The following is a 10437-nucleotide window of genomic DNA, read 5'->3' as shown; positions in this document are numbered from 1 at the left end:
TGTGGGTTCACGCGGGTCTGAGAAATGAAGACTCAGAGACACATGATGATGAACTTAGCCTTTGTGACTGCAGGGGTCCCCAGTCTCAGTGGACTGAAGCACTTTCCCTTCGTTCATGGCATTATTTTTCTCTGTGTTTACACTTCAGCCAGTAGATTTTCATATGCTCAAAACAAACTGAATGAAGCTTCCAAAAATACAATGCCAACTGCAAATACCTGATTCATGAGGTACCACGGTTTTCTGGTTTCCCCAATCAAGTTTTGCTTAGGCTTTTTTTCCATGGGAAACTCTCAGGCAAGATTCACATAGGGCAACAAAAGGTATCTGTAACACAGAGGATGGATGAGGGCTGGGTGCTGACTCTGGAGTTAGGCCGGGTATGGCCCAGTGAGGGTCCATGGCTGATGCAGGTTGCTTGCTGTCCTTAGGCCAGCAAGACATCCTGTCACACCCTAGTGCTGGGATTAAAGGTGTAAGCCACCTTAGCCCTGTTTCTCTTTTAGACTAATTCAGTTTTGTGTAGCCCAGGGTGGCCTTGAACTCAGAGATCTGTCTGCCTCTGTCTGGGATTAAGGGTGTGTGCCACCACTGTCTGGCCTCCATGGCTAACTAGTGTGGCTAGCTGCACACTCTGATCTTCAGGCACAAGAAAAATATCACCACACCAACTCGTGATGCCCTTGGATATATTGGGGATTGCCACACCACCTTCCAAAGCTTGAGACTCAAGAGGCCCCAGTCATATGAACCTTTAGTCCATCCCCAGACTTTGAGCATCAAGAGAATCCAGGCTAACATGAACTGGGAGCTGCTGCCCGCCATCTTGCTGTCTCTGTTGTAGGAAAAGTTAGACCTATGGGACCAAAAGGAGCCAACCTGGAGTCTGCCTGGAGCTGTCAAAGGTCCTGCCTGTGCCTAGCCAATAAGGAGCTACCAAACAGTGTTTCCTGAGGCCCTAGCAACAGGCGCTGAGAAACAAGCATGAGATGTCAGCTGCCAATGGATCAGACGGCCTGGGTGCTGGAAGGGTATCATACAAGTTTTCACGCACACACACACACACACCGCCGTTAACCGCATCTGTGTAAGCTGACGTCGCACCTTTTCACCCCCTCCCTCCAGGAAGACATTAGGATCCAGCAACAACCTGTGAAGTAAATGAAGCCACACCTTTCTGTCTTTACTCTGTTAGGGCCTGAGTACCTTTTCAGTTCCTCTCCACAGAGGGCGATCCCTGGAATGAAAAGATGTTTATTTTTTAACAGTAAGGCTTTTATTATTCTTTCTGAAGGTCGCTGGGTCCAAGGTCGGGTCATTTGCAGGTTGAACAAATCTAATGCACGAGACTCAAGAACCAAGATGGAAAATCTTTGGATGTCATCAGTAGACTTGGGTTCAGGTCCTCTCGGACAGACCTAGGTCAGGGAAGAGCCTGGCCCACTGAAGATGGGGATAAGTGGAAACTGAAGTGGCCCCAAGGGCTCCCTTCGCTTATTCCAGAATGGGAGTGCACAGAGATCTGCTTTCCCTAACTGTGGGAGGTACACACCATGAGTCTTTCCAAGTAAGATGACATCTGACAAAGAATCTAGACAGAAAAGAAAGTGCAAAATAGCTCCCCAAAGCACCCCACATTTTTGGCTCTCTCCACGGAGGGATACTGGAATGTATGTTTCAGTTTCAGTTGCCATGGTCTGATGGCTTCCTCACAGAGAGTCTTCTGACTTGAGGTTTCCTGTGAGTCCTTTGACAATGAAGCAGAAGAAAGGCTCTGGCTGAGTGATTCCCACATGGACCACTTTTAGATCCCTTTCCAGTGTGTCACTTCTGGTGCTGAGAGGAACTGCAGCTTTGGTTGAAGAGGTCCTAAGTCCAGTGCCCTTGGAAAGTTAGTCTCTAGCATGGCTTTCTGGGGCTTGGATAGGTTAGAGCTAGAGCAGAAAGCTTTTGCACATTTGCTGCAAAATAGGGAACTGGATCACAGCCTGTGCTGCATAAAATACCGTCTAAAAAAGAAGAAAAAGAAGTGAAATGGTTGTAGCTTTGATGTACCTGTAAGCTTGGAGGAAGGAGAAATAAAATTTTGCATCTGTTGTTAAGCTAGCCAGACTTAATGATGTGGAAATAAGGAAGGAATAATTAGGAATGTTCCCATAGAGTCTATCCTTAGTAACTAGAAGCCAGAAGTCTTCCTTCCTTCCTCGCATTCACCTCGAGCATCTATCTTGGGCAGGTAGACAGAGCTTGGAAACATAAGATCGATCACCTGTCTAGGGAGCCTCAGCCCTCCCATGGCTCCCACTATCTCTCAAAGTTCTTTAGACTGCCACTCTAGCCCTGAGTTCAATTCCCAGGCACCACACGGTGGCTCACAACCATCTATAATGAGGTCTAGTGCCCTCTTCTGGTCTGCAGGCAGACATGCAGGCAGAACACTATACATAACAAATTTTTCTTGTGGTTTTTCGAGACAGGGTTTCTCTGTAGCTTTGGAGAATAAAATAACTTTTTTTTTGTGGTGAAAAATGTATATTTAGAATTAGCCGGCTGGGCTCAGTTTAGATGATTCCAATTTTGTTGGCAACATCCAGAGCATCATAATCAGGAGCCAACCGAACATATGCCCTCTTCTCTCCGTCGGACCTTATGAGGGTGTTGACTTTAGCCACATCAATGTCGTAGAGTTTCTTCACAGCCTGTTTGATCTGGTGCTTGTTGGCCTTGACGTCCACAATGAACACCAGTGTGTTGTTGTCTTCTATCTTCTTCATGGCTGACTCGGTGGTCAGGGGGAATTTGATGATGGCATAGTGGTCAAGCTTGTTCCTCCTGGGCGCGCTCTTCCGGGGGTATTTAGGCTGCCTTCGTAGACGCAGAGTCTTGGGCCGCCGAAAAGTGGGCGATGTGCGTATCTTCTTTTTGTGGCTGTGGACGCCTTTCAGCACTGCCTTCTTGGCTTTCAAGGCCTTCGCTTTAGCTTCGGCTTTGGGAGGGGCAGGAACTTCCTTCTTCGCTTTAGGCGCCATCTTGACCTAAAATAACTTTTAAAATGGAAAAAATAGATTGCTACTCATCCCTGCCTCCCTCTCCCCTGGCTTAACAGACCCTGAACACTCCAGCTCAGCCTCGCTTTCAAGCAATTGCTCAAGCCGTCTCTACGCATTCAACAGTTTTCTGTGCTTCACTGTTTTCCAGAAGGTGGAAATCCTCTACATAACACATAGTGGCAGTTTTGGGACTTGAAGCCTGATGTGAATCTACGGATCCCAGTAGCAAGGCAAAGACAGCGAGAAGCAGGAGGAGGGAAGTCCACAGACACCCTTTCCAGCTCGAGACCGTCGAACGACGTGCCTGTGAGGTGTGAGTGCGGGCCTCGGGGCACACCCGACTTACTTGCCGCCATAGGAACTTGGACATACCCTGAGGGATCAGCAGCACCCTTACTTTACGGGGCGAGGTGACCGTGAGCGGATCGTAGCGCTCGGGCACTCAAGGCCCTGGGCACCACTATCAAAGCTGCGGGGCTGAGGATGGAAGGCTGTAAGTATCGTCCTGCTGGCTATCGCTCCCGGAGGTCCCGAGGAGACGCCTACTAAGCGCAATGACAGCGCTCCACGGCCACAAGGGCAGCGTACAACCCCTGGCACTGCAAAGTAGACGTCCGCTAGGCCGTGGCAGGAAGTCACGCCTCCTCTTCATCTGAGCTGTGAATGGCTCAGAGTCTATTGAGCCTCACAGCCTTCTGGTAAATATAGTTTCAACCCGGCACCCGGCGGGCGAGGAGCAAGCTTTGTGTTCTCCATGGCAACGCCCAGGCAACGCCCAGGCTACAACGCAGAGGCCGTTGAAAAACGGAGTTCCGAAATAAAACGTGGCATGAATGTGGATTAACTTTAATTTAGGACTTTCCTTTTCGAGATACCGAACAAGTGCCCAGTGCCCTGAGCTCCTTTGTTTAATGATCATGGAGTGCCCTTCTAATTCAGTGGTTTCTGACCCAAAGACTTTAGCATCGTTGAAGAACTTGCTAGTAATTCAATTTCACGAGCCGGGCTCCTCTGACACTGAGTCTGGCTTGACTTGAGCACCCAGGCCTGGATGAGACTCTGGGGGATTCTGAGCTCACACAGAAGCTGCTGTCATTTGTAGTCTGGTGATGAACTTTGGATATTACAAACTTAATTTTCTATGTCGTGTGTCTGGTATGCGTTTGAAGATGTGTGTGGAGGTTCGCGTGCTCTTGGAGGCCAGAAGGGGCGTTAGGTGTCCTTTCAGCTCTGTTGCTTAAGACAGGCTCTCTAGCTGAACCTGAAATTCGCCATTTTCACAAGGCTGGCTGGCCAATGAAATCCGGGATTCTCTATCTCCCCCCATCCTATACTCATACCTGCATCCCGTGCTGGAGTTACAGGCTTGTGTAGCCATGCCTGGCTTTTATAAATGGGTGATGGGGACTGTTTTGTTGTTTTAGACAGGGTCTCACTATATAGCCCAGGTTGTCCTGGTACTAACTATGTAGACCAGGATAGCCTAGACTTGCCTGCCTCTGACACCTGAGTACTGGGATTAAAGGAATGAACCGCGATGCGTGGAAATAATAATGTTAAAATTACACATATCTATGTGTGCCTGCCATGGTGTCTATGTGAGGACAGCTCACAGTAACCAGTCTGTGGTACTGAGCTCAGATCTCTCTCTCCAGCAAGGGCACTGAGAATTTATTTGTTTTTCAAGACAGATTTTTCCATGTAACAGCCCTAGCATCCTAGAACTTGCTTTGTAGACCAGACTAACCTCAAACTCACAGAGATCCACCTGCCTCTGCTTCCCAGGTGCTGAGATTAAAGGAGTGCACCACCGCCACCCAGCTTCTATTTTGAAGAAAAAAAAATTTAAAGGTTTTTTTGGGCTGGAGAGATGGCTTAGGGGTTAAGAGCACTGCCTGCTCTTCCAGAGGTCCTGAGTTCAATTCCCAGCAACCACATGCTAGCTCTATAAGATCTGGTGCCCTCTTCTGGCGGGCAAGCATATATGCAGGTAGAACACTATATAAGTGATAAATCTTTTTTTCCCCCTTTATACATTGCCTACAGATAAGTGATAAATCTTAAAATAATAATTAACTTGAAAAATTCTTGGTCAGCTCTGAAGTCTTTACTCAACATTAACATATAGAAATATGTGTGTGTATATATCTTCATCAAGAGACTCAATACTGCAATAAAAAGATAATCACAGAATAAGAATATTTTTTTAAAAAAAAGAAAAGGTTTTGCTTTTGTTTTGGGGCTTTTTGTTTTTTGTGTGAAGTTGGTTTGTTTTTGGTTTTTTTTTCTCGGTTTCTCTGTGTGCGTCCCTGACTATCCTGGAATTCGCTCTGGCCTCGGAACTCACAGAGAGCTGCCATCTTAGCCACCAGAGCGCTGGGATTAAAGGTTTGTGCACCACTGCCCGGCTGGTGCTGGGTATTTGAGCTCAGGTCTGCCTGCTTACACAGCAAGTACTCTTTCTTACCACTGACCCATTCTCCCAGCCCTACAGCCTTCCTTTTGAGAGGTGACATAGCAGGGAGGGGAGCATCAGAAAATAAGGAAGACCACCAGGCAGTGATGGCACACTCCTTTAACCCTGGATGGGGAGGCAGAAGCAGGCAGATCTCTGTGAGTTCGAGGCCAGACTGGTCTACAGAGTGAGTTCCAGGACAGACTTCAAAGCTACACAGAAAAACCCTGTCTCGAAAAAAAAACAAAAAACAAAAAACAAACCAAAAAAAAAAAAAAAAGGAAGACCAAAGTATCAGAAAAGGCATACAAGGACAGTATCTCAAAGACAAAAGGCAGAAAAGAAAACAGAGCATTATACCTTTCAGGCAGATCCTAGAAACTTTGCGGTAGCTTGTAGAGATCACCTCTCTGCCCTTCCTTCCTTCCTTCCTTCCCTCCTTCCTTCTTTCCTTCCTTCCTTCTCATTTAACTGAGCTACACCCCCGGACCCTCTAAACTTCTTATTTTGAGCGAGATTTCAAATAGTTGCCTAGTCTGACCTTGAACTCAGGCCACAGCCCAGACTAAATTTGTAATCCTCTTGCCTCAACCTTTCTAGTAGCTGGGATTACAGATTTGTACCACCAGGCCTGCTTCTACTGTTTTGTTGTGGTTGTGTTTAACCTGCAAATTTCAAGTACAAAGGCCAAACCCACGATTATCTCATTAAAACAAGCTTTGCTTTAGAGGTGGACTTGAGACAGGCCAGCCAACTGTCTCACCCTAAATCAGGATTTTAGAGAGCAGCCCCAGGTGTGAGGAAGATGAGGTTTTTATAGCTGGGGGAGGAGAGGTTTAAGGGATTTCCAAATGGGGGATCTGGCAGGAAAAATAGGCGGGACTACAGGACCACAACCTAAGCATGACAGCTTAGTCCTAACCACCTCCTGATGTTGGGAGCACAGCACGAGGATCCTTGCAACACAAATCTCCAGAGAAACCAGGAATGCTGAGCACGTGGGATTGTCTTCTCAATGAGAAAGATGAAAAACCTGTTCTTCCATCCAGAAAGCTGAGAATTGGATGGAAGTGATTAACAGTCTAGTGAGCTGTGTTACCTGTTGGGTCAGGTCATATTAAGCTTCTAGGGCCAAGACCTGAAGTGGCTAGTTGAAAGATTTATGGTGGCAATTTATGGTGGCAGGACCCTGGCAGGTCTCCTGGCTGGTGGGAGACCACAGTGGGTTGAAGACAGACAGACAGGCCATGCAGAGAGAGTTTGGATACAGAGTTTATTTAGTAGGTATTGGGAAGGGTACAAGGGTAAGGGGATTATGGAGGGAAAATAGAAAAAGAGAGAGAGAGAGAAAAAAGGGGGGCTGGGGAAAGGGAGAGGCAGTGGTTGCCTCTTCAGAGATAGGAGAGAGAGAGAGATAGAGATAGAGAGAGAGAAGAGAAGAGGAAGCCTGAGATCAGCTTGCCTCAGCAGATGATAGGGAAGGCCAGCAGAATTATAACACTAGTAATCTAAATGACCCTAATAGCCAGAGACTCCCTTAAGCACTCACAGCCATAACCAGAGGTGGCCAATTGCAAATTACTTCTATGTAATCTGTATGACCAAGACCAGGCCAGATCCTTAGGCCCTTAAGCTAGTTCAGATATCATATCTCTAGAACCCGTTTTCTTGGAAGAAATGGCATTCTGAGTCACATTTCAATGTATTTGCACTTCTTTGTGCAATGGTGATTGTATTACACCAGGACACTATCCCCCAAACCATACTGGATTAAACACATTGGGAATAAACTGCCTGTTATTAGACTCCATGAAATCTGATCCAGGTTGACTAAGTCGATCTGCAACAGGTTTCATTCTTATCTCTTCTCGTGTATTGATTTCCTGTATGGAACCTACAGGGACCTCCTCATCCTGAAACAAAGACATGATTGCCATTCCCGGAACAACCAATATAGAATCTTTGTAGTTAACACTAGAGCTGGTGCATAGCCTAATCCTTGAGAAACAGAGGTTTTGATAGGTGGTGGGGACGAATGCCTTTAATCCCAGTGACTGGGAGGCAAAGGTAGATCTCTGAGTTCCAGGCCAGCCTGTTCTACAGAATGAGTTCCAGAACAGTCAGGACTGCACGAAGAAACCCTGTCTCAACAAACTAACAAACACAGGGCTGGAGAGATGGCTTTGGGGTTAAGAGCACTGTGTGTTAAGGTTAAAATCCTGAGTTCAATTTCCAGCAATCACATGGTGGTTCACAACCATCTATAATGAGATCTGGTGCCCTCTTTCACCACAGGGATACACACAGGCAGAACACTGTATACATTATAAGTACATAAGTCTTTAAAACAAAACAAAAACATTCACACACATACAAATAAAAAAATTTTGAAAAAACAAAAACAAAACAAAATTTTTAAAAGCCCAGAGAAAAAGGTTTAATCCTAAGAAGAAATGAACCCAGTTTTTCTTTACTATAATATGACTTTTTTTTTCCTTATGGACTCTTTATTTTGTGTGTTCCCCAATTCTGAAATCTCTGGAGATATCTTTTCTTTTAAAAAGACATTGAACCATATCCTTTGGTGTTCTAGGAATTCTGTGACCTACCTGCCTTCCAAGCATGCATATGTTTGTGTCAACACACAGTTTTTCATGATTGGCTTACTGTCTTTGGTGCATCTGCCCATTCCTTCTCCAAGTTCTTTCTCAAACCTTACCACTATAAGGTGACTTTTAAGCCCAAAATGGAGGCAGGCTGATCCTTCAGCTGCTGTATTTTTATTTTTAAAACATATAACTTTTTATTTATGTGTATGTAACATGTTCTTGCATGAGTTTATGTACTTTACATATGTACAGGTGTACATGGAAGCCAGGTGTTGAATCCCTTGACACTGGAATTATAGACTATTGGGAGAAGCTTGATGTGGGTGCTGTGACCCAAACCTGGGTCCTCTGCAAGATCAGCAAGTGTCAAAACATCTCTCCAACTTTTTTTAAGATTTATTAATTTATTATGCATAGTGTTCTGTCTACATGTATGGCTGCAGGCCAGAAGAGGGCACCAGATCTCACTATGAATGGTTGGTTGCTGGGAATTGAACTCAGGACCTCTGAGAGCACAGCCATACTCTTAACTGCTGAGCCATCTCTCCAGCTCCTTGTTTTGTTTTTTGAGACAGGGTCTTGTAGGAGGAGGCCACTTGTTTGTCACAACCACCCAGAACCGCAATAGCCACACAGAAATTCTATTAATTAAATCACTGCTTGGCCCATTAGCTCTAACTTTTCATTGGCTAACTCTTATATCTTAATTTAACCCATTTATATTAATCTGTGTATCACCACGAGGTCGTGACCTACCAGCAAAGTTCCAGCACGCCTATCTCCAGCGGATTCATGGTGGCAGATCCATGGCAACTCGCCTACTTCCTCCCAGCATTCCTTTTAGTTTTCCCAGCCTAACTCTGTTCCCCTTTAGCTCTGCTATAGGCCCAAAGCAGTTCCTTTATTCATTAACCAATCAAAATAACACATAGACAGATGGACCTCCCACACCAGGGTTTCACCATTTAACTCTGACTGGCCTGGAAATATTTCATAGACCAAGCTGACCTTGAACTCACAGAGTATTGGGATTAAAGGCTTGTGCCACCACAACCAGTCTCTTCTTTCCTTAAAGAAAATATTTTATTACATTTATTTTGTGTGGGAATGGGTGTGAGTGTATATGTGCTTTGGCATGGTAGAAGTTAGAGGACAACTTGTAGGAGTCAGTTCTCTCTACTTGGGGATAGAACTCAAACTATCTGGCTTCGTGACAAGTGCCTGTACTTGCTGAGCCATCTCACTGGTCACTTTCTCTTTTGGAGGCAGGGTCCCTGTATCTCAGGATGTTTTTGAATTCACTGTATATTCAAAATTACCTTGAATTGATTGTCCTTAGTCTTTCTCCAAAGTACTAGGATTACAAGCATGTGCTACCACACCTGGCTTCTCTCTCTCTCTCTGTCTCTCCCTCCCCCCTCTCTCTGTTGATGGACTTTCTCTGTGTCCTGCCAGTCAGCTCTGTCTCACCAGCCAGTTCCCAAATAATCACACAGAGACTTGTTAATTATAAGTGCTCAGCCAATAGCTTAGACTGGTTACTACTTCTTATATCTTAAATTAACTCATATTTCTTATCTATGCTCTACCATGTGGCAGTACCTTTGTTCAGCACGGCATATTCATCTTCTGCTTCCTCTGTGTCTGGCTGATGACTTGACCCCTCTTCTTCCCAGTGTTCTCCCACTTTGGCTCTTCCATCTAACTCTTCCTTCATAGCTATTGGCCAGTCAGATCTTTTTTAACAATGAGAAAAATACATCTTCACAGTATACAAAAGGATTATTTCGCAACAGCTCTCTGTTTTAATAAGGGCTGCTTTTTTGTTTACCGGCTGCTTAGCAGCTCAGACCCGAAGTAATCACACAGAAACTGTATTAATGAAATCACTGCTTGGCCTATTAGCTCTAACTTTTTATTGGCTAACACTTATATTTTAATTTAACCCATTTCTAGCAATCTGTGTATTGCGCCAGCGTCTGTCTACATGCTTCTCTCTGACTCTGCCTCCTTTCTTTCAGCATTCAGTTTAGTTTTCCCTGCCTAGCTCTAGTCTATCCTATCAACAGGCCAAGGCAGTTTCTTTATTCATCAATGGTATTCACAGCATACAGAGGGAAATCCCACATCATCTCTCTTTGTGTGTGTGAGAGACAAACCTACTGTATACTCCAGGCTGACCTCAAATTTGTGATAATTCTTGTGTAGTTTTCTTAGTTCTGAAATTACTATCTCTTGTATTCCAGGCTGTTCTCAAATTCACAATATTGCCACAGCTGCCCTTGAACCCTGCCCCTTCTGCCTCCACCTTCCAAGTACTGGA

At 45.2% G+C, this 10437-nt stretch overlaps 1 pseudogene; it reads right to left on the bottom strand.

Annotated features, from left to right (window-relative positions):
* Positions 1–1285: 1285 nt before the first annotated feature.
* On the bottom strand, positions 1286–3044 carry LOC148123433 (large ribosomal subunit protein uL23 pseudogene; annotated as a pseudogene).
* Between the last annotated feature and the right edge of the window lie 7393 nt (positions 3045–10437).

Source organism: Myodes glareolus, chromosome 1 (genome assembly GCF_982192425.1).
Source record: "Myodes glareolus chromosome 1, mMyoGla1.1, whole genome shotgun sequence".
NCBI lineage: Eukaryota > Metazoa > Chordata > Mammalia > Rodentia > Cricetidae > Myodes > Myodes glareolus.
This window is presented reverse-complemented; position numbering and strand designations above follow the sequence as displayed.